General features: G+C 35.1%; 1 long non-coding RNA gene across 1 annotated transcript in view; it reads left to right on the forward strand.

Moving 5' to 3' along the window:
- LOC141421387 (uncharacterized) overlaps positions 1–20,291 on the forward strand; it is a 60,684-nt gene extending 40,393 nt beyond the window's left edge. Inside the window, exon 4 of the long non-coding RNA XR_012445976.1 lies at positions 19,115–20,291. This is a non-coding gene — a long non-coding RNA (uncharacterized lncRNA). The remainder of the gene's footprint in view (positions 1–19,114) is intronic.
- Positions 20,292–25,428: the final 5,137 nt, after the last annotated feature.

Raw genomic sequence — 25,428 nt, forward strand, 5'->3', positions numbered from 1 at the left:
AAAAGTAGACCTCATACTTCTTTCCCTTCCACTTGTAACCTTTCTTGTGCCCTAACATTCTCCCTCTCTCTGTCTCTCTCTCTCACACACACACTCGCATACACACACACCTTCCATTACATCAATCAATTTGCTTCTCCATGGATAAGGGACAGATAAAATAAGGTTTTTACAATTCAGACGCCAGAGTCTTCCTAAAGCTAATGTAATGTTAATTTGGTTGATTCTTTTCTTTTTTGTTTAACCTGAAAGCAGAATCCATATCTTCAAGGTAAGCCTTCCTTCAGGGCAGCTGTGTGTGGGCATTTTGTAAAGGATCCAATATCTGGAAATGAGGTGCTCAATTCTGTTTGCTCCTGTGGTACTTTGTGCTTACCTACTCAGCAGCACAAACTATAATACCTGCTTCTCTGTCTATCTTTGTAGACAGAGAAAATGACCTTCTCCATGTGAGAATTATATCAATTGTCACCTGTGATCCTGTTCCACATTAGTGTGTTTGTCACTTGAGACACACTTAAAACACTCGCAGAAAGGAAATTCCTGATATGGAGTAGTTGGAGAAGTCTTTTCTGGCTCCCTCCTAAAGCCTGAAGGCAGTCAAGGGCAAGATAATTTATACCTCCTATGTAGAGGAGGGTGAAGATCAAAAGCAAGGGGTTAGAGGCAACATAAGCCCATGATAATATGAGGAAGAACTTTCTGGTAGAAAATACTTCAAAAGGAAGCAAAATGTGGCCTAAGGAAATGAATAACCCATCATTGGAGATTTCAAATAGGACTAGAATGATATGACATCTTTTCTGGAGTACTTAGAGCAAAATCAAAGCATCAATAGCAGTTATTTCTGATTATCATTAAAATTCCAGTTTGTGCATGTAAAATTATATATAAATATACCTTATATAAAAATTATATGTATGTTTATGTGTGACTGATATATTTAGTGCTTATTAGTAAGTGTTAAACATATCAAAGCTGTCACTCCATATTCCCACTCTTATTATGTCTTAGGACCTATTCTCATTCTTCATGAACTAGCCATCCTTTGTTTCTTAAGTGCGAATCATAAACTTCAGGACTCAAATTATGCATTAATACAACTTCTAACGTTGTGAAATCAGACCATTCTAGGTTTGGTTTTATGTTTTATAGTTCTAATCACAAATTAATTAACAAACTAGCTTTTATTTTTAAATATCTGTTGCCCTTAACTCTGTTGCCAAGACCAGAGTGTGCCCTGGCTATAGTATGGCGTCTTAGACAGAATAGTATTCAGCAAATATTTTTCAGTAATTATTCATTGGCTAAATGATTGGACAAATAAATCAATGTTCCAAGATACTTTTCTCTGCATAACTACAAGTTATTTCATTTGGGTGTTTTACTGTTTGTCTTCAAAAGAATTTCAAATACTTTACAACAAAGAACTCCCTCCCAGAAGCTTCTTGAAATTGGCACATGCTGACCTCTGCTTTAGAGAAAAGGAGACTTATGCATTGCATAACCTTGCATTTCTGATATTTTATAAAATTGGAGTAATTTTTGATTATTTTAAACATTAAAACAAACTTGTACAGATGTTCATGACCCATGACTGTAATCCCAACAAATCAAGAGACAGAGACAGGAGGATCACCAGTTCAATGTCAGCCAGGGCAAAATTAGTGAGAAACTATCTCAAAAACAAAATACAAACACCAGGGCTTGGGACATGGTTCAAATGATAGAGTACCTGCTTAGCATGTGAGAGATCCTTGGTTCAATCATTAGTATGGCAAAGAAAAAAAATGTTGCACAAAACATACACCTAGACTATTTATATTGAAAAGATTTAGTGGTCCCTGTCACCTTGAAAGGGCCACGATGTGATTCTTGTGTGAATGTGGAAGCTGATAAATGATAAGAAACACAATTCCCTGCCAGGTAGCAAAGAGTGGCAGGTCTGGAATCCAAGTTATATTTTTAATCTAATACGATGCCAAAATACATGACTATATCTGTTGTGATGACCAAATGAGAAACCTTATTTCCAAAGATGTTCTATAAGTCTCTTTGGAATTCTTTATGTCTTCTTTAGTCTATGTTTTGTACATATTTTATTTTTTATCTATATTGCAGCATGTACACATACAAGAGTTAAGCCCTTCACACCTTTGTATGAATAAGGCATCTCCATCTCATCAGGAGGGAGTAAACTCAAAAATAGGGCAAGGACTGGCTTAGCCTAGGTGACCAGAGGCATAACCTGAGACTGAGTGAGGAACTCCAAGAGCTGAGGCCATCCTCCTGAGAGATGAAGTTGTGGAATTCTACAAGCTGACTCTATCCTCCCAAGAGATGAAGAGACCCTATAGTTAGGATATCAAAATGTGCAAAGCCAACCCTGATATCTTCTGGAAACGAGGAGAAGAGTGCTATGAAGCTATGATGTTCTATTTGCAAGGGTGCAAGGTCTATCAGTCTAAATCTTTGAGACTGGTGAAGGTGGTTGCACAGAGTAAAGATGAGATGTGAAGGAAGGGAGGAGTCCTTGGGGAAGAGAAGGAAATCAAAGAGAAGAAAAGTGGAATCCCTCATACCTGGTGAGATCTAGGAGTGTCTTTAAGGATTAACGAGGTCTACATTCATTATATCTAGTTCAAGTCTGCCATTATGCTCCACATCTCCAAAATTATCTCACTTAACCTGGGAGGCAATCTTGAGGGCAAAAAGACAAACACCCTGGACCAGACTTTATAAGTCAGTGTTGAGATATGAATGTATGCCTGACTATAAAACTCATGCTTTTCCTCTAAACCATATTATCAACTCTTTTATGTGATTTATATACATATATATAGTTATATACTATAATATTCATAAAGTCACATATATATATATATACATGAATACATATACAGATATGTATACATAGTTCTCTTACTATTGATTTTCCTTCTCAGGTATAGATTTCATTCACTGCTGAACACCAGCATTAGTAAAGGCCTATTTACTGTTGTTATTCATTTTCTCTTGGATATATTTCTTCTAAGTGAGAACATGGATAGCCCTAGATGTTTCTATTGATGGAAAGATTCTGAAACAGACATTGAGTTCTAATGGCTTCAGGTCACTGAGCCCTGAGGGGAAGGTCTCTTGAAATCCTTAAGGGAATAGCATGTTTACACAAAAGACTAGGAATTTCTCCATCTCTCTAACAGAGAGAGCTTCAGATATTAGCCCCAGGGAATAGATATTCATGAAGTTACTCACTTACTCAGAAAATATTCAGAGGCTTTATTCCATCTCCCATGTGAAACTATGGACACAAAACTCTTGGGCCCCAGCAAAGAGAGCCAGGTGAGGAGCAGCAGTTTACCTGGAGAACTCAAGGAGTTAATTAACACACCATTCTGTAGAAGTCCTCCATGCTCATCAGCCCATGGTGGACTCTTGGTTCCTTTGTCTACCTATTCAGTATTGGTTTAACACCAGGGGCCACAAGAGGCAGGAGGATGCTGAGGTTAGGAGTGCTACTTTGTAGCAACATCACTTTGGATATTTCTTTTAGCTTCTACATGTCTTTTCTCCTGTATAAAATGAAGATCAAGAAGGAATATTTGTGATGATTCAATGAATCATTGCATACTAATAACACATTCAATAAAGATTAGCTATTTGCACACCCTGTAATCTTAAGCACTTGGGAGAAGGATAAGAAAAGGAGATATTGAGTTTGAAGATAGTCTGATCTACATAGTGAGACCATGGCTCTAAAACCATGCAAACAATAGAAAAATTAACTAGTTCTGTTTACCAATAATGGAGCTAATCACTGAGAGGTGGCAAGGAGAGAATAAAAAATCAAGCATGTGAATATTAATAGAAAAATGTAAGGCAGCAGAAAGCAACAGCCTTGTTCATCCTCCAATCATTCTGTTCATCACAGTATGAAAGACACTGAGTGAGGGCCAATGAAGAAATGATGCACGGACACAAAGTTTGTCTCCTGCCCCCACCACTGCTCACAGTTATTGAAGAGACTGTGTAGTTTCATATCATTAAGTATTTTCTCCTTGCAGATTCAAGGTCAGCAAATATGTACATGAAGATTGGTTATAACCATCGATACCTGATACTCTCTTTAGTGGCCCATTTAAGCTGCATATCCTTCACTGTCAGTTAGTAATAAACACTATTAAACTTAACATCCTATGTAAAAATGAAATCCTTCTATGTGACATTCCTTCACCTTTTCTGTTTCCTTCCATTTCCTAGTGCTACCACTATCCTAAATTTTTTGTTCATCATTGCTTTGCATTTTAATTTTGTCTCATTTGATAAGAAAATGTATTTTGGTATTTGTTTGTTTTTCTAACATAATTTAAAATGATGTCATGTAGTATGCTGTCTTTTCCTTCCTTCTTTTGATTGAAAATTATGCAGCTAATTTTTATCTGTACTCTTGAATATAACTGCAATTCTTTTGATAGTTATATGTACATTAACTCATTTATCCATTTTTCTGTCAATGAAAATTTGAGCTATTTCCAGGTTTTTATTTTTTCATTTTGTTTGTACTTTTAAACACTCCATTGGTGCACAACCTCTCTAACCGCTGAAATTTTTACTTTTCATTTTTACAACTTGAAGACCTAAGGAACAGTGTGCCTGGTATTTACTTGTGTTTCCCTGAATACTCTTCAGAGGAGGATATTGTAACATGGTTGCATGTATCTTGTGTCCAGTAATCACATATTAAGTGATTGCCTCCAGGTCATAGAGAGATAGGAAGCAGTGTTCAAATTTAAATCACTCAGAATTTAAAGTTAAGCTTTTTCCTGCAGTATGCTGCAAGGTCCACAACATTGGAAAGAGACACCATTAGAACCGACATAACTATGGTCTCCAAGAGTTCTTTCAACTTCTTGTAATTGTTTTAAAAATTTCAATATTTGCAATTTCTTTCGCTAACAGGAGTTGTGCTCTATTATAATGAAATATTTATAAACAATCCTCCATGCCAGATTGGGAAATAAAAGAGATTTTGGAGTAACTTTATAGGAAAAAAAAATGGGGAAAAAATCAAACTTACTACTGCATAATCAGAGTTTGTAAAAAAAAAAAAAAACTAGAAATAAGCACAGTCTCTTACGATTTTGCTGGGCTATTTTATTTTACTTAAAACTCAAAACTAAAACCAAAACACACAAAAGGAACAAAACAAACAGCAAGAATCATTCTTTCTTCAAGGTCACAGTTTGTTGGAAGGTCTGTGACTAAAACTCAGTGTGCTACAGCATTGTTATCTGTTCCTGTGTGATAATCACCCAAACTTTTAGTCAATTTTCTCCATGCCCACTTTATTTATTTACAATTCTGTAAGGTAGCAGCTCAGGCAGGGTTTAGCAGGGTAGTTTTCTGCTGGCTTCACGTGTATCCCCTTTTGTGATCTCAGCCATCTCTTGGGAGGGTTGTTCCAGGGGCCCCGAGCTCATCTCTCTTGTATGTGGCCTCACTTTCATTAGACCAACTGTGGCTATGCCTCTGGACAAAGAGTTCCCTGTGATAGAGCAAATAATTCTTTGTCCACAAGTGTATTCCAAACCTCTGCTTTTGGACATTTGTTCATATACTATTGGTCAAATAACATCACATGATCTAGCCTTAATTTAGTGGATGAAGAGAGACTTTATGTCTTCATGAAAGACACAACAAAGTCATATAAGACATATTATATATATTTACATATATTATATGTATAAAAAACCTGACATCATCGTTACCTATGTTGATATACACATATATCACAATGCAAACTTTTAAACGACTGTCTTTATTAGAACATTTTTAGGTTTAGAGAAAAATTAAACAGGCTGTTCAGAGATCTCATACATTCTATATTCATCCTCTTCCAGCCCTTTCTACTTTACCCCATTTGTTTTTACTGCTGAATAATATTTCATTGAGTGGATAAAATGTACTATAGCTTGTTTATCTAGTCAATGCTTGAAAGGCATTTTGACTGCTTCCAATTTTTAACAAATATGAATAAAACTGCTATAAATATTCAGGGTATTTTGGGAACATACTTTTTCAAATTATTTCAGTAAATACCCAGGAGAGTTATTGCATGATTTTATGGTAAGACTACTATTATTTGGGGAAAAATTGCCAAATGTATTTCAGAGGGGTTGTTTCATTTGCACCTCCACTGACAGTGATGACCCACCCTCAGGAGCATTTGGTGCTGTCAATTTGTTGGATTTCAGCCATTCCAGGAGATTTGTAGTAGGTTTTCATTTTTTAAATTTGTAATTCCCCAGTGGTGTAAGCTGTTCAGCATCTTTTCATAGGTTTGTCATCTGTAATCTTCAACTTAATTATCATATTTATTTTTAATTCTCTTTCTTATAACACCAAAAATTCTGCTCCATCTGAATCTGATTGCTAAGTTTTTATTTTCACTTCAGGGAGATACTTGCTTTCAGCATACCTTGTAATTTTTTTGTTTTCAATTTAATGCAGACATAATTCATTAAGTAAAATGAACTGTTATATACAAGCCTTTAGCATGAGGTTTTATGTTTATCTGGCGCCAAGTGGGGCTGTGGTTGTTTTTTGTTTTTTCTTTGAGCCAGGGTTGAGCCCATGTTGGCCTCAAATTCACAATCCTCCTGCCTCAGCCTCCTGCATGCACATCCACACCCAGCTGTTGTGCTTGTTCTTTGCTGTAACTATGGTATCAGAAGTTAAAACTTTCTCTATTCTCTTGTCTCTGTTCCCACTGTTATTTGGGGGCTTGATAGAAATGCCATCAGTAGAATTTGAGACTTTCAGTTCTGATATAATTCATAATGATTTCCTATTATTACACAGGAGCCACACTGACATCGTGGGAGGGGAAGGTAACTAAGGGAAGTGTTCCACAGGCATATGAAGAGGTCTCGTTATTTAGTGAGTCTGAGATGGATGTCTCAAGGGCCTAAATTGAGGTCACATCCCCCAAGTAGCTGTGTCAGTCCTCTTCCTGGTGCACTGGCCAATGCAGACATGAGAATCATGTTGAAGAGCAGGGGACAGAAAAAAAAGGATGCTTCCCAGTCCCTTTTTGATTCACCTGTGTGCCCAGCAACTGCTGCCATCTGCTCTAAGACAGAGTTGTCCAAGGTGGGGCGCCCCTTTCTCAACTCACCCAACATGCTTTCTGCTTCTAGGTCATTGGATAGCCTCAGATCCCAACTCCTTCTTCCTTTATCCAACTGAGAGAAAATGCAGGCTCTCTCTCTTACTCAGACCTTGGCTCCCTCATTTTCCACAGTTGACCTCGTGTTATTGTTTATCACATCACTGGTGAATCTAATTTCATATATAAAACCCATCTATATTATTTATGATTAGCATTTGATTTTCCTTGATTGGACTCTGACTCACACAGCAGCTTTCCCAAATTTCCATAGCTTTTTAGAGCTAATGGTAAAATATAGTCCCAGATCAAATTCACAGGCCTTCCACGCCCCGCTGTCTCTGATGTGCAATACTTACATGTAATATAGGATAAAACTTCTAAGAAATTGATGTTCCCAGAAAGATTAGAACAGATACTTCTAAAAAATGAGAACAATATCATCTGAAATGGGAATAAATATCAATTCAATATGATAGTTTAAAGATAAATTCAAGGAAAGCCCCTAGGAAGTAAAACAAAAACGGAAGAGAGACATGGAGAGGAGACAGTATAGATTAACTGGGAAGATTTTTTAAATGATGTAGTATACTTACAGTTTCTAATAGTGAAAGAGCAGCTTGGTTAAACAAAATTTTAGCAATGACAAAACTTTTTGAAAGTGGCAAAGTAGTAAGGACCTGGGGAATAATATTAACGATTTTTTTTGTGTCAAGTTTTTAATCAACCTATACATGCTTTGAGTTGGTAAACAGTCAAAGCTTGAGGTGTCATGGAAAAGAGTTAAGGGCTTGAAGAAAAAGTGAACATTTAGATGTGAAAACTCTGGAAGGACTTACAGGAAGGAACGAGCATGAATAGCACAGGTATAAAAGCTGACCTCTACACCAGGTATGCATATTCTAGAAGATGCTGAGGGACTCAGGAATAACCTGACCAAAATTTTTAACTGATGCTTATCATGAGGGGTGGGAGAGTGAGAGGAATAGAGGGAAGGAGAGGCAAGGGGAGGCATAGAGAGAGAAAGAGAGAGAGAGAGAGAAAGCCAGTGAGAACTTGTAGTTAGACTCTAGCCAATCAAATGCCTGCTGGATGGAGGAAGAGTGAACTTTTGGAGAGCACAATAGCACTCAGAGGATCAATAAAATTCTTCAATTATTTCCAATAAACAACTAAGACATACAAGGAGGCCAGGCAGATTAACTCAAGTAGTAGAGTGCCTGCCTAGCAAGCATGAAACCCTGCGTTCAAACCCAAGTACCACCAAAATAAATAAATAAATAAGACATGCAAGGAAAATATACAATATAACTTATACCTAAGGAAAGAAGAATTTTAATGCAACCAAAATACCAAAACTATAGAAACCAACTCACAGATGACCTAGATGATGCACTAAGTTTAGGGAAGACACTAGTCCAGGCCAAGAATTCATGAGACCCCATCTCAACTGATGGCTGAGCATGGTGGTGTGTGACTGTTCTACCATGTACATGGTGGACAAGCACAAATAGAAGGATAATGTTCCAGGTTACCCAGGCAATGAAACCATATCTCAACTGTAACCAATGCAAAAAGTTCTGGAAGAGCTGTTCAAATGGTAGAGTTCCTATAAAGCAAGTGGGAGGTCCTGAGTTCAAACTCTAGTACTGCCAAAAGAAAGAAAAAATGGAAAACCAATGTTAAACATAGAACTTTGAATGGTCACCCTACAAAAAGGAAAACAGTGATACAAAATAATAATTCATTTCTCCTTAGAAACAATCAAGGAAGAAAAATGGTAGAACATCAGTAAATTGCTGGGAAATTTGTTCACATCAAATGCTACATTTAATAAAACCATCTTTTAAGATAAACCTGAAAAAAAGACATTTTCAGGTAAACAATGATTGAGAAAATCTGTTGTCCATAGCCCTCTCTAAAATAAATAATTAAAAGTTTTTCAGGGTAAAAGAAATTGTACCAGACTTTTAATGACAAGGAACAGATACGGTAAAGTGTGATGAAATATAAATGATTGCACTATAGGTCTGCTATTCTCTTAATTTGTAAACTGAATATTATAACTCAGTATCATAAATACTATAATGTATTTAGGGGTAATATATGTGACAACTTACAGGAATGTCACAGATGTGTTAAGCAAGCAGCCACACTGTTTCACATTTCCACATTTTACATGACAAAATACAATGCTGACTTTAAAACAGATGCTAATCAAATTTCTGAGAAAAAACTCTGAAATTAATGGAAAAACTTACAGCTTAAAAGCCAATTGAGAACTTAAAATGGAATGCTGAAACCATGGCATTACTGAAACAGAAAGCATTACAGAAAAATTAAAGGAAATCAAAACAGATGGGGAAATATAAAACAAATAGAAAAACAGTAGACATCAATGCACGAAAACATATATGAGCACTTCAAATGAAAGTCAGACTGTTAGACTGAGTACAGCAAAATGCCTTATCTTCTACCTACTGAGATGCAGTTTAAAAGAAAAATCATAAATAGCAAAAAAGAAGGAATACTTGTTATGCAAGCAGAATGGCAAAGCTAGAGTGGCAGTAGTAATATAAAAAATGTAGATTTCATGAAAAGGTATATTACTGCATATAAAAGATAGTTTGTAATGGTAAAAGTTGCAATGCATAAGGAAACTATAAAATTATAACTGTGTTCCTTTCTAACATAAAAAAGCATTTCAACACATTTAACAAATCATCTGACCAACTCAACATCCACTCAACATAAAACTTTTCAGTAAATCAGAAAGAAAAGGAAACTAATCCCTAAAGTCACCTAGGAAGGTTACAGCTAACAGCAGACTTAATGATGAAAGTGTTATTTCTGGCTACGATTGAGAAAAGCTCAGACTTTGTACTGTAAGTCCTACACAATAAAACAGAGTAAGGGAAATACATAAAAGGTACACAGAACACACAAAAAAACCTGTTTATTCACAGGCAACATACTTGTATGTGTAGAAATACTAAGAAATATGTATTGGAGTCAATAAGCATAATCAAGATGGTTAGAGTGTCAGGTTAAACACAGTGCTAAATGGTAGATTTGTGTACTTAGCTCATAGAAAATATTTGGAAATGAAATTCTTCTACAGACCTCATTTATAATAATGTATGATAATATGAATGAGAATAAAATTTAAAACTACGGTTTGACATAGCTACACAAAAATATGAAATATTGCTGAGGTAAATAAAACTCCAAATAAATGGATTCATTGTTGAATAACTGATGTTTTCAAAGGTGTTATGTCTCCTCAACTTTATTTATAAATTCAATGCAAACCTAGTTATAATTCCAGCCAGAAGTCTTATAAAAGTTAGCAGATTGATCCTAATATACATATGGCAATGAAAAGTACTTTAGATACCTGAACTATTGTGATAATGACTGGAGAACTTACACTATTTGACTTCACAATTTGCTATGCCTCAACTCTCAATTAAGTGTGCTGTTATTATAATTATAGGCAAATAGATCAGTGGACCACAGTGCATAATTCAGCAATGGATCAATACTTCTGTGCTCGCTTTCTGCCTTACAAAAATGTCAAGATGAAGTTCTTGCCATGTTGTACCTGCCTACAATCTCAGCCAGCTGGAGGAAGAGCTCAGTGTGAGATCCCATCCCCACAGATAAGCCAGATGGGGTGGCCACACTTGAAATTCCAAACACAAGGGAGCCATAGGAGGTATGAGGATCATTGTCCAAGGCTGGAATAGGTAAAAAACAAGAAAGAAAGATAAAGAAAAAGAAAGAGAGAGAAAGAAAGAAAAAAGAGAGAGAGAGATAAAGGGTGGATGTGCAGCTCAAGTGGTAGAGTTCCTGTCTAAAAAGCAGAAGTTTAACTCCAGTGTCACCAAAATGAATGAATGAATGAATAAATAAATAAATAAATAATGTCATAATGGTTTATTTTAAGAAAGAAAAGTCCATTGAAGCAATGGAACTGGCCCAATGGCACATAGGTGAGCCTCTACCCTACCTCAGTGGACACAAGCTCAGTTTAACCTCTCCTGAAAATTGTAAAAACTGAGCTCCACAACTTGTAGAAGAAAATGTAAGGGAATAACATAGTGACTGATGAGTAGGTAAAGTCTTATTTGTCAAGTACTAGAAACCAATAACCAGACAAAGAAAATAACTAGACTTTGAGTTCATTAAAAATGTTCAACCCTCAAAAGAATATGAGCTGAGAAGGCACAGAGTGGTAAAAATATTTTCAGGTATTGCATCTGACAGTGAACTTGTGTCCCAAATACATAATAAACTCCTATAAGAGAGTAATAAGAAGACATGCAAGCTGATTTAAAAAATAGTTGGCAGACTTGCTACTTCATAAAGGAATAGGTTGTCCAGTGAGCATGTGAACAGATGCTGAGTACCATGAGTCATCAAGAAAACACAAATATGGTTTATGTACTCTCTTAAACAAGGAGAAATACAGAATTCTTAAACTGGCTGAATCCATCATAAGAAAGGGACTAAGGTAGAATGAAGAAAATTAGAAGAGAAAAACCAATTGGGATTATAATACATATATACATGGACATATCACAAGGAAGCTACTTGTGTGGCTACCTTTATTTCAAACAAGCAAAAATGTCAGTTTTTTTCTTTTTTCTTCACAAAAGTAAAGAACAGGAGACGGAACAAGTTCTGTCCAAGTCAGGGTATTGGTACCAGTGGGAAGGGATACCTGTTGAAAGCATGCCAGGAATGGAGAGAGGAGGATTAGGGAGAAAGGTGGAGAGAGTGAATTCAAGTATGAAATATTTCATACATTTTAAGAACTTTTGTAAATGACACAATGTACACCCACCAGCCTAACAATAAAAAATGCAAATTAAATCACATGTTACTAATTTCTCCCCATTCAAATGGCTAAAATTAAAAGTTAAATAATAGCACTAAATGTTGGGTGAGGAGATATGTAGGAATTACAGTTCTTCAATGTCGTTGGTGGGAAAGTCACAGATTCATACTGTAATTCAAATCTTATTCAAACATAGACCCATGAAGCAACTTGAATACTATTCATATCAGGTTCATTTGAAGTAGGAAAAACTAAGAAATAACATTGTACACATTAAAAAAGAAGCGAATATGTAGTTTGTATTATTTTCAGGCAAAGGAACAGTAATCAAGCAAACTTGAAATGATATAAATGAAATATATAGGCACTATTCTGAGTGGAACAAGCCAAACACAAAAGAATGTATTCTATATGATTCTATGAAAATGAAGTTCCAGAGCAGGTGAAATCAATCAATGGTGAAAAAAATACAAGAAAAGTGGTTGCTTCTCTGCAGGACTGGGGATTTTCTAGGAAGACACACAGTGGCAATATTTTATATCTTAAATGGGTGAAGGCACTTGTGAAGATTAAACTTTCAAGATTTGTGCATTTCAATGTCTCAAAAGCTTACATTACAAATGTGGATATATTTTGTATTCATGTATGAAAACAGAAGAATAAAATCTTTTGAAATTATTCTAAGAAGAAGAGAGTGGAGAAGAGGGGGGAAAATAGAGGTGGTAAATCTAATATATATTATAAGCTCATCTGTACATGTCATAATGTATCCCCCTGTACAAATATTATATGCTAATAAAAATTTAAATTAAAAAAATCTTATAAGATAACATGCACAATAATATAACATCACATTTGAGTCAACCAATATAAAGACAACATTATCACAATTGTCAAAATAAAATTCAAATAATTGTATATGAGAAGAAAAGCAAATACTTATAAAAATTAGTCACTTTTTACCTCTAAAAAGGTTTCAGGTTCACAGGTTTATAGACAATTTCTATCCACTGTTAAAAATATTTCTTATCCAGTATTACACAAAACTTTCTAGAACTGAAAAACAAGCAAAGTTTCAGTATACATTTTAAAAGACCTATAAAATTTCAAAGCCCAATGCAGATAAGATAGAAGGATAAATATAAATCAAAGTAACATAAATTCGTGAATGTCAACTACAAAATTACAAGTCCTCAAGATCAGAGTCTAAATAGCATTGGAAAAGACTACTAATTTGCGATGGATTATAAAAAAAGTGACCAATATTTCCAAGAAAATCATGAAGAAAAGTTTTGTTTTTTTCAGGGTTTACATTGATAAAATGCAACTTAGTTTATAAACATAGTTTAACTCAATTATTTTAAATAAAATTTGTGTTGTGATTACTATGGTGCAATTGCTAGAAATATTCAGTATTAGAATTCAGGGTTTTCATTGTTGCGGGCGTTTTGTCATTTTCCTAAAGCCATTCCACACCACAAAGCCACTATTTTTTATTGCCTAATATTGGCATGCTGAAAAGTATAACCAAGGACAGGGTCGTTCTTCAAAAACATTTTTGAGAGTTTTGACATTTTCTCCAAGAACTTTGTGATCTTTTCATATTTACCTTTATTTTTCTCATCATTTATTTCTTATCTGGTTGGAATATTAAACCATTTTCAGTTTTTTAAAAATATTTCTAACACTTCCTTAATTAACTCTTCCCCTATTTTCCTGCTCTGTTCTCTTAGTCTGCCTTCTATTTGCTCTTACAGTTCTTTATATATTCATCACTTGGCATTTTATTTTTATTTTGTAGCTTATTTTCTGTGGCTCTCAAAATAACATAATTTCTGTAACTTGTAGAAATTTTATTTGTCTTCAACTGTTATTGCTGTAACAGATAAAATCATTCCTCATAAACAGTGATTGAATAATTAATATTCATTGAATGAGTTAATTAATAGAACAGTATGTCAATAATTTTATTAACTCCTAAATTTTTGTATTTTCTATGATATCTACAATTTTATTTTGCCCTATGTTTATATTATATATTTCAGTTGACTAGACAATTTGATATCAATTAGAGGCAGACTAAGGTTTATTAATAGGTGGTGATGGACACCCATATTAAACAGAAAAGAATATGTCAGTGGGAATCAAAATAATCCATTGGATCACTTGAGTTATTTTCTGTTATTTCTTCTTAGGAAATCTCAAATGCTGACTCACATTATGAGTACATATATAATGAAGTATGCTGGCAGTATGAATATAATCTAGTTTGGTGGAAATGCAAATTAGTACATCCACAATGGAAAGCAGTATGAAGATTCCTCAAAAAACTAAAGCTAGAATTGCCATATGATCCAGTGATACTGCTCTTGGGCATCTATCCAAAGGAACGTAAGTCAGGATATAAAAGAGATACCTATCACCAATGTTCATCACAGGACTTTTCACAATAGTCATGCTATGGAAGCAACCCACATGCCCTACAACAGATGAATGGATCAAGAAAATGTGCTATATATACACAATGTAGTATGACTCAGCCACAAGGAATGGTAACAACAAGTGGTTGGAAGGTAAGTGGATGCAGTTGGCAGACATCATGGTAAGTGAAGTAAACTAGGTTCAGAAAGACAAAGACCACATGTTTTCTCTCATACATGGAAGATAGATCCAAAAGCTAAACATATACACAAAAACAAGCATGCTCATATCCTAGCTCATATTAGAACATGTTTGTAACAGTGGAAGTACTCTGTGGCACTCAGGGAAAGAGGGAAAGGAAAGGACAGGTAACATTGTAAAATATCAGTGAAGATAGAGGATACAAGGATGTGTAATGAAAGCTGTTATAAGATGGGGGATAGAAGGTAAAGGGGTAGAGTAATGGAAAGGGTTGAAGGAACCAAAGTAAAGTATACCCACAGTGGAGATACACTGAGTAAACCCCCTTGAACATCAACCTAAATGTTGATAATGAAAGACTGGACTGGAAAATAAGTATAGTGTGTGTGGGGGATACTTGTGGGGGGAGGAGAAGGGTGACTGAAAGAGATTAAGGTGAGGGTATATGGTGGATAGACTTCATGTACTTATATGAAATACAACAAAGAAGTCTCTTGCAATTGATTTAAGTGGGGTAGGGAGGGGGTTTGGAGAGAGACAATGGGGGCTGATATAACCAATGTATACTATAAGCTTAATCAGAGTTGTCACTATAAATCCCCCCTGTATAATATATATATATATATCCTAATAAAAATTATAATATAAAAAAGAATATAATCTAGCAACATGATAAAGCAAACAAAAAGACCAAGCACCAAGAAATTATTTAACTGCAAAAAATAAAGGATCCATCAGTATTAGAAAATATGTATTTCATATCACTAAAATAGGAGAAAAAAATCTCATCTAACTATATTCGCAAAACTGAGTAAATGAAGAAATCTACTTAGTTCCAGGGTGACAAGAATCAATATGGTAAAGACCTCTTTCCTCCCCAAATTGATCTATACATCCAAAGCAATCCTAATCAACTCCCAACAGTATTTTTCATGGAGTTTGACAAAGTGTTTTTAATATAAGAGGCTGACTAATTTTAGAAAATAAACATAAAAATGTTGGGGGGGATTACTTTGATCAAATATAAAAAATAAGGTTTAAGCAATTAAAGGAAGTGATATTGAAGCAAATTACACAGAAGCTTATTAGAACAGAAAAAAGTTCATAAATAAATTCATGTACTTTCGGGAATTCAATTAATGATGAAAGTGATATTCCAGAGGGAGATATTTGTTATCCAACCCCAAGGAGAGCTGTCCATCCTAAGTTCAATGGGAATGGTGCCCCCTAGTGAGGTGGGCAGTACATTACCTTCAAGGTCTTGCAACAAACAAACAAAAAAGCTGCCTCTGAGCCTTACGAAAAGGGTAAATAAAACTATGGACTGCTTGGAGACATTTATCCATACATTTGGGGAACAAATGTATGGCAATGATGGCAATGTCATAAATTTACACAAAAATAACCAATGGAGTGGAAAAACTCAGTCTCAATAAAGAACTTCAGAAAGTATTAAAAATTATATGATTACGATAATGTTAGTGTAAGAAAGCTGTCTTTTGAATGTTAGAAAAAGAAAATCAACAGAGAAAAGACTTAGCAATGTAACTGAATAAACATTAACTTCATTCATTCCAAAAAGAAACTCATAAAGACATATTAAAAGACAAAGAATCGAGAAAAATGTCTGCTGGAATACATCACGTTGTTTAACATATGCATTGAAAATTGCATAATAAATTTAAAGCATATAATTGTGTTATTGCTATAAGGTCTTTATTATAATATATCCATTATGCAGGGGGGATTCATAGTGACAATCCCAATTAGGCTTATGTTACATTGGTTAGACCACCCCCTTGTCTCTCCCCCTCAACCCCTCCCCACTCCACATAAAGCAATTGCAAGAGGTTTCTTTGTTCTATTTCATGTAAGTATATGAAAGTCATACATCATATACTATATACCTTAATCTCTTTCATTTACACTCCCCCTTCCATTAGTACCCCTCAAGCACTGTACCTATATTACAGTCTTGTTTTTCATTATTAATATTTAAGTCCATGTTCAAAGGGGTTTTTCAATATATCCTTACCGTGAGTATACTTTACTGTGGTCCATACAGCCCCTTGCATTACTCTCCTTCACCCGTTTACCTCCCACCCCTCACTTTTAGCAGCTTTCAATACACACCTTTTACCCTCTACCGTCTCAAATGTTATATTTTATGATATTACTGATGCTCTATCATTATCTTTTCCTCTCCCTCCTTCCTCGAGTTTCATAGAGTAGTTCCACTGTTACAAACATGTTCTACATCTGAATTTGTATATGGTCATGTTTGTTTGTGTGTATATGATTGTCTTTTGGATCTATATTCCACATATGAGAGAAAACATGTGGCCTTTGTGTTTCTGAACCTAGCTTATATTACTTAACATGATGTCCTCCAAATGCATCCATTTACCTTCAAACCTCATGTCATTACTCCTTCTGGCTGAGTAATACGACATTGTGCATACATAGGACATTTTCCTGATCCGTTCACCAGCAGTAGAACACCTGGTTTGTTTCTACAGCTTGGCTATTGTGAATAGTGCTGTGATTAACATTGGTCTTCAAGGGTCTCTACTGTATCCTGACTTAAGTTCCTTTGGGTAGATGCCCAAGAATGGTATCACTGGATCCTATAGCAGTTCTGCCTTTAGATATTTGAGGAATTGCAAACATACATTTTTTTTTTAATTTCACAGTTTAGCTGTGTGTCAGTGACTCGTGTCTGTAATCCTCACCATTTGAGAGGCTGAGATTAGGAGGATAACAATTCAAGGCCAGCCAGAGAAACAGTTCATGAGACTCCATTTCCAAGATAACCAGAGCAAAATGGACTGGAAGTGTGGCTCAAACAATAAATCACCTGTTTCATAAGCATGAATCCCTGATTTCAAATCCCAGTCCCACTCCCCAAAATTCCAGTTTAAATGTGCTTTTGAGGATGAGCAAATATAAACTGTAAGAAAAGTAAAAAGCCACTTAACTACTAATTAGGAAAATTGGAATATGATGTACTTTTTTATATAAAATAGATTGACTTTTTATAAAAATCATACCAAGGAGGAGAGGATCAAAGTTTGTTGCTCATATATATATGTAGACAGCCTAAGGAAACCTAAAAAATATTATTTTCAAAAAGGAAAAAGGGAGAAAGTTTTGAAAGATATATAATAGAGAGAGAGGAATTACTCAAAATATACTGTATGCATGTATTGGATTTTCATATGGAATCTCCTCGCACTGTTAATGAATCCTAAATTTAAAAAAAGAAATAAGGAAGTTTAAAAATTTGTTGAGTTGTTAACTTCTGACAAGTTGGTGAAATGTATATGTCTATTTTTTTCTCACATGAGGGTAGAGGGATTAAAATTTGAGAAAGCATTCTCTTATATTTCCATTCAAAGTGAGAGGTTTAAATGAGCTGTGATGTATCCATATTAACAAAATCCTAAGCTATGAAACCTAGAGTTTAGCTACACAAATTTAGGAGAAAGATTTCAAAGCTTAATGCATTTGGAAGTAAATTTCAATCAAAATCAGATTAAATTAAAATAAATTACATAGATACATGAGACAAACTTACATGTTTATATGTAATGTTTAAATATGATAGAAATTTCATTTGTTATCTTTAGGTACATGCATTTTGTATACATTACTTGAACAGGTGATTCTGGACAAGAGTAGCATCCATTATATCTACACCATTTAAAATGCTCTAGGTGATAAATGTATCCCAAGCACACAACTTAAAATACATAAACCTATAAAAATAAATTATATTAAATAACTTTCAAATTAATTTTGCATCCTTTGTAACTTCAAAGTTTGATTTTTTTCCTTCCATTAATGAATTACATTCTCATAAGGTTTAATTCTTCACTCATTTTTTTCTACCTTCCATAGGCAGAGTGGGCCAAAGTGCAGACAGATACCAGCACTGCCTCTGTGTTGCAATTGTATTCAATCTGGATGAGAGGGTTTGGCCTGTCTCCTTTCCCACCAGGGGCCTCATAATGGTGTCTCCACTCACCCTGGTTTTGCATAGGGCACTGTCCTCTCCAGGGCTAAGAAGATGAGTTACAAATTAAGTATCTACTGAGAAAAATCCACTTCAAAAACTTGACTCAAGCTCTTCTGGGTCGTATATATTTTGTGTTTAAAGGAAAACTGTATGTTTACTATTTTGCACCGAGTACTCCCTGTGCCATCTTTGAGTACCTATGAAACTCATTTGAGCATCTGTGTTTCACGTGCATGTGCTTCCTGACATGAAATAAAATATTAACACCTAAATTTTATGCTGTGAATAATTGATGCTGTTATCCTGTGCACTCTAAGTGATATATGCCTTCAACTTATGGCTGTAGTTTAGATCAAACCATGTCTCTGTTCATCTTTGCATTTTTAAGATTTCAAAGTAGAAGAAAACAAAAGAGAAAGTGTGATAAAAGCCAGGTTTACTGAATGTTAATGTTCTGTTGCAGATGCGTGTGAACCTGGCTGCTGAACTGCTTGAAAAATCACCATAGTTTGTGAGCCCTGTCCAGATCTTTCCACAGCATAACATTAGACTTCCTTTCTGGAAAATCTTATCCTCAAAACTTTAGACAAACTGAGCACATTCTAGACTGAAGATCCTACTGGACCACTTCTTTTATTTTCACATCAAATATTCAATCTGTCAACAGTGCCTTATTTATGTACTTTAACGTTTGGCTTGTAGTATGGAGAAAAGAAGACAAGAGATGCTAAAGCCCCAAGGACCAGACAGGAGATGGGGAACATGTCTCATATTTTTGCAACAAGCTTCTAATTAAACCTCATTTGTCAAGTTAAATCATATGTAAAGATTTTAGCCAATTTTCAATAATTTTAAAAAATAAAAACATATTGTCTAGCAACTTTACCACCATATAAAAGAACTCCACCCAGCACTGCACACTCATATAATCATACATACATGCAGATGTTACAAAAATCCTACCTGCAGACACACATTCCCCTTCACTGTCAACACACAGGAATATATGAAGTCAAAGAAACATACAGAGACAAAAGTCCAACAAAGAAACTTATATTTAGGAATAAAGAGTAGGATTGCAATACAGGAAATGCATGCACAGTTTGGGGAGTAAGTCTGCCAGTTCTTGTGCAGTGTGGTCAGAGGTGTTGTTTTCAGCAGGTGGCAGCTGCTTTGCCATTCTGCTGCAGCTCTGTTTGGTTAGTTACCCCCCTCCCCAGCCCCTGCCAGCAAAGTGGGGCAATTGACTTTTGAATGCTGCCTTCTGTCCCAGGTGATCAGCTCCATGATCTACCACCTGCCACACTTTGGGAGGTTGGCCTGTTGCCCCAGCCCTGTTCTCAGCCTTTGTGGCTTTCCCATCCTCTGCTGGGTGGTAGCAGCTCCTCTGGGAGTTTGGCTTGTCACCCCAGCCCTGCTCTTGGCCTTTGATATTTACCTGCATTCATTCACTGAGAGTTTGGCTCTTTGATCTACTCTTGTTCTCTGGGGTAGGTTCAATGTTTTACCCCCACCTCCACTGTTCTGGGGGTGGGTAGGAGAGTCACATGTGGTGTGTGATGCTCACCTGTTCATTCTGCATATTCGTGCAAGCAGCTTTGGAGCCAGCTGGCATGGAGAAATGGTGGTGCTTTTCTCAGTGTGGTGCAGCATAGAAAGGCTTTTCATGGGCTAGGGCTCCAGGATGTCTCAGAGTTTGATTTTAATTTATGGTCTGGGGCTTGGGGTGTGGCTCAAGTGGTAGAGCACCTGCCTCCTAAGCTCAAAGTTCTGGGTTCAAACCCCAGTAACACCAAAAAAAGAAAAAAATGAAAAAAAATAATTGATGCTCTGTCTTCTGTTTGTTGGGAGAAAAAAAGAGAAAGAGAGATAAACAGCTAAGGGTCTTTTTTCCTCGGACCAGACACACCTTGCTGGCTGTGCCATGTGTGATTTTTGCAGCTGTTACATGCAATTAAAGGCCGTTTTAAGGGTCAGTCTTTGAATTTTATCTGCACCTAATGTGATGGTAGTTATTATTTTGGCTAGAAGCAATCAGAATTATCCAAGTGTAGCTCTGATGTCTTAAAGTGGTTTCTGGAATCACAGAGTTTAGGATTTCTGATTCCCTACCCTAGCCACCATCTTGGATCTCCTCCCTGACAAGAATATTTTTATTTGAATGGCAAATTTCCACCTTTCTCCCTTTTGATCAAGGTCTCTCTTTGAAAGCATCACTGACCAAACAATCTGGAGTTATGTCTTTATTGTTACTCAGTGTCAGATGAATTTGTCTCAGTTGTTAGTCTAACCCATGTCAGAAAAAGTATAAGAGCCAGTGACAGGGGCCTGGGTCACAACTGAGCAAAGATGCCAGAAGGAAAAGAAAAAAGTTTCTAGAGCATGTTTTCTTGAAGTGTTGAATTTCATCTTGTTAGTCCCACAGACATTAGCCCTCATCTAGAACCATATGAACCATGTTAACTTATTAAGAGAGTTGACTTTAAAGAGATTAGACAGACAAGGACAGAGCTTATATATTATAATTCAAAGGCAGTCAGTAATGATAAAACAAGACTAATTTGCATACTAGTACTAAACTGAACCTAGCTCTGAAGATAATCAACTAAACAGATAAAAAAGATCGGGTATACCAAGTGAGACCTGTTGAAGGTCTATGTGTTTGTGTGTGTGCAATTGCATTTCCAATTTCCCAGAGGAGTCTGCATAGCACAATACATCCCTGCTCAGCTGATAAGTAATGTAGAGCAGTTTTGCTGTCTAAAGCCACTTTAGCAAGAAAATTTAGAGAAGTTTATTGAGTCACAAACGCCTTAGTGTGGACTTAGCTACAGACCATATTGTTTGTGATTTCTGACCACTGGTTATAAGTGGGTAACCACAATCCAAGGAAGAAATGATATGACAACCAACTCCTATTCTGCTGGATTTATACTTTCTGATGGAAGGTATAAATTGAGACATGAAAGTCAAAGTTAATGAGTATTAGCTAATTTCCAATCTCTCTAATTTAAAATGAATCCAGAAATATCTCAAACACCATGGGATCTTTATTTTCCATTTATTGAGACATAAAGTTGTTCTTGCATATGGTTGACTATTTAATCCCCCACAGATGAAAATGTACTCAATCAGAGCACAACAAGTAGCTCCATGTGTAGTACCTTATGCATTAAAATTATTTGTAATAAGGTATTGGTAGTAACTATCAAAGGTTCTTTATATATATATATATATATGTATATATACATATATATATACATATATATATATATGTATATATACATATATATATATTATCATTTTATTGTTGTACTTCAGAATACATTGTGGCATTTACAAAAATTCTTACAATATATCATGGTTGAATTTACCCTCCATCATTCTCCTCCCCCCCACCCCATTCCTGGAATAGTTTCAATATGCCTCATTTTTTCATTTTCATACATAAATGCATAATATTTCTACTACATTCACCCTCCAACACCCTTTCTTTATATCCTTTCCCCATTATAAAAGTATAAAATGTAATATATTACATTGATGGAGTTTATTTACTTTTCAAGGATAAGAGTTATAGATACTTTTTGCAAACTGTCAAATTCCATTGTTCAAAAAATTTTAATCTAGATTAGAGGCTCTTTTCATAGACTTTAGGCCCTGAGAAGATTAAGCAAACAACCTGATGTCTCTGTCTACTTTACTAAAAGAGAATTTGAGTTTTAGATCACCTGTTGAGCTGCTGGTGCAGTCAGGAAAGGAGTTGTGGATCCAGGACTCAATCCCTTTGAATTTAGCAGCAGCCCAGGGATTGGTAAAATGGGCTTGAGAAGAACCTTGCTAACGAGGCTGGAGAGAGCATTTCCTAGTAGACGGAATCACCAAGTTGTAGACTGTGATGTTTTATGTCTCTGTCTACCAGGAGCACAATATGGAAAAGTTGTTCTGCCAAAGTGTGAATTTTTAGTAGTGTCTTGATTTTAAGGTTATAAGAAGCTTGTATCCAGTATATTCACAGCTGATATACAATGAGAAACTTGTTTGAACACTTTGGAATTAAAAATGAAAGACAGGACTGTAAAACAGTATTGTGTGTGAGTGGGGGGTGGTGGGTACTTGTGGGAAGGTAGAGAGTGAATGGAGGAGATGATAAGGGAATATGATTGATGGGCTTCATATACATATACATATATATATAGATACGTACATAAATGAAATGGAACAATGAAACCTTCTGAAATTGTTTTAAGTGGAATGGGGAGAGGGTCAAGGTGGGAGATAGTGGGGTGACCTAGCCAATATACAATATAAGGCTACCCAGAATTGTCATAATGAATCACCTCTGTATAATGCATATATGCTAATAAAAATGAAAAAAGAAGCCTGTCTTTAACTGTGTTTATCAAAGTCTTGTTATGAATGTGATTGTGAATCCCTTTAGAAGAGAAGCAAAGCATAGAGAACAGACTTCTAATATTTGTGGTTAAAGCCCTCATGAACATTTAGACATGGATAGGGGAATATGTTTATTTTCTTTCTAAATACCACTTTAAGATAATAATGACAGATCATCATGACTATCAACCTTCTATAAATTTTATATAATCTTAGAACATGTACATCAATGACATGTCCATGTATATAGAATTTAAGGAGGATTTAGCATCATTTAATTATTGGATAATGATTTTCAAATAATAAAACATACCAAATAAACCTGATTAATGTACCTATCTGTATGAGATGAAAGAAATATTTTTTGAGACTTTCCAAATATGAGAATCACAAAGTTAGCTTAAGTTAAAAAGATTTATTTTAGAACTTTGATCCTGAAAAAGCCTGCCAAACATGTCAAAAGTTCTGAAACATTTTATCAAAATAAGTTCATAAATCTTCATGGAAAGAGTAGTCACTTATTTAACCTACTTAGTAATGAAAAGGTTTTAGAAGAAACATAGAGACTTGGTTAGATGTGGATAGTATTGATTCTTTTAAGGTTCAGTTTTTAAATAATTTAAGGTCAATAAGGATAATAAAATATGACTTTTTTGGCTTCTCTTTTTGTTTTGATGTTGTTGTGTGTTTGTTATTTGAGATAGGGTTCTGATATGGATCCCAGGCTGGGCTGGAACTCACTATGTAACCAAGACTGGCCTCAAAAGTTCATGACCCTCCTGCCTCATCCTCTTCAGTGCTGGAATTAGAAGTGTGCACAGGAAATTATTTTGACAAAACATAAACTCTTTGCTTTCCAAGTCCGTTATGAGAAGATAAACTCCCTATAATGTGATTGCTTCTTCTTATTGGAAGCCTATTTAGATAAACTAGAAATGAAAATAAATTGAATTAAGTCAAAGGTGGAATATGCATCCAAGGGCAGGAGTACACGCCATGTTACATAGGAGGACAAGGAAAAGAGTCCTGAGCAAAGCACAGTCTGACGCCTAGAAATAGAAAAGTCACGTGAAATTTTCTGCTTAGGTTGAATAATTCAAATACATTGAGAATAATCAAGTTATGCTGAGGGAAAATACTGCTCTGAATGATGAAGTTGTAGTTCCCAAGACAGATGGCAATTTAAAAAAATTTAGAATTTGAATTGAAATTGCCCATTCAGTTTTACTAAGAGCAGGTCAGCACTGTAAGAAACTGTCATTGAACATATTGGATTAATTATGGTTTTGTATTAGTATTAATATTTATTTTAGAGAAATTTATAAACAATATTCATGTAACTCACTTGATGACACACAATGTCTTATTGGATTTATCATTCACAAACTTTCCATGACAATCCTCAGACCCCTGAAAACTGCTCAGATCTTTACTTTTACAATAGAATTATTTTTCAAACAGCAATGATTTTTTTCTTGCCTCTTCTTGTACATGACATGATGGATATTCATTAGAATTTTTGACTCTTGGTAATCTTAATTTTCTGGGAAAAGAAAAACCTACAAATAAACAATTTTGAACTTATTGCATAGACTAACAATTATGGGTACACGTCTTATGATTTTTACAAATGTGAGTTTCTTCAGGGAAGGATTGGTATTTCAGTATTTTGACTTACTTAGAAATGAGACATATTTCATGATTATATATTAATTAATTTAGTATAAGAGAATATAAAAAAATTACATGAAAAGTTGATTTATAAGTATTCATTACCTTTACATTAATTCATTTTTAACAAAGCTAGATTGGTTGTAAGAGCTGAGGTAGATGACACACAAAATCACCATTTCATATTGTCTTCTTATCAAAGAAAAACCCCAAAAGTTACATTGCTGTAGTTGATACAGGGGTGAGTGGACATGGTATTACAATTTCATTTGCACAATTGCTTGTAGGTCAAAACTACATCCTTATGACCCTAAATATCAAATATAGATAAGTTTGTGTGTTTGTATCATATTTGGTGTTGACATATGACAAATATGTTTGTTTTAATTAAACATTACATTAGTCTGATTTCTAAAAGAGTAACACGAATGGGGCTCATTTTGTTCTTAGGGTGGATGTGTAGTTTTATGATCTTTATTTATGTCTGATATCTTAACACCTGACATCCGCAGAGAGGACTATAACTCTACCTGGTCAGCAAACACAGGCAAAAAAGTATGGTAACAATTTTGAGGGAAATTTTTATTTTTGCTTTCCATTAATATTAAAACTAGATTATGTACCAAAAATTTTCTTAAGTCACATGTATAAAGAGGAATTTGTGTCAGCAGAGGTGGTACATGCCTGTAATCTTAGAATGCAGGAGCTTGA

This window comes from Castor canadensis, chromosome 3 (assembly GCF_047511655.1).
Source record: "Castor canadensis chromosome 3, mCasCan1.hap1v2, whole genome shotgun sequence".
Classification (NCBI taxonomy): Eukaryota; Metazoa; Chordata; class Mammalia; order Rodentia; family Castoridae; genus Castor; species Castor canadensis.